Source organism: Mizuhopecten yessoensis, unplaced genomic scaffold (assembly GCF_002113885.1).
Source record: "Mizuhopecten yessoensis strain PY_sf001 unplaced genomic scaffold, ASM211388v2 scaffold10615, whole genome shotgun sequence".
In the NCBI taxonomy this organism is placed as follows: Eukaryota; Metazoa; Mollusca; class Bivalvia; order Pectinida; family Pectinidae; genus Mizuhopecten; species Mizuhopecten yessoensis.
Genome location: NW_018408635.1, coordinates 51,624 through 52,271, shown reverse-complemented (window position 1 = coordinate 52,271; position 648 = coordinate 51,624).

The following is a 648-nucleotide window of genomic DNA, read 5'->3' as shown; positions in this document are numbered from 1 at the left end:
TAGGGTTATTATCACTGGTAAGGTCAGATCTCAGTGTTTATCGTAATGTAGGGTTATTATCACTGGTGAGGTCAGATCCAAGTGTTTATCGTACTGTAGGGTTACACTTGTATTATCACTGGTAATGTCAGATTCAGTTTTTTTTCTCTCAACAAAGTCCTTGTTTGACTTCTACATAATCAACATCCGATGTCAAATCGATTGTTCCCTTATTGGGAACAGTTCCTGCTTCGCACGTGGCTTCCGCCAACATGTCCCCAACCTGAAAATAGATTACTATACAATCATCGATTTTTGTGACAGTGAGTATGATGTGAAATGAATCTGAAAAGAAAAAATATTGAATGAGGCGAAAAGAGTAATATTCGCTTCGTCTCTGTCAATATCTCTTTTTTCCGGTTTATATAGCCATACATTCACCGCAACAAACATCCTTAATTGTTATATTAGATATGACGTTATCCTTTTTGATAGTTAAATAAGATGGTACTAAGGCAATTGTCAAGGTAAAACTGAATTGGTTTGAGAACATTGTCACGTTACAGTTGCAGTGACATTATAAGACGAACAGGTTGTTTCTAAAAATAGCTCAACTATATTAATTTGGTAAATTAACGACATCCACGTGGTTATGATTCAACCAATGAT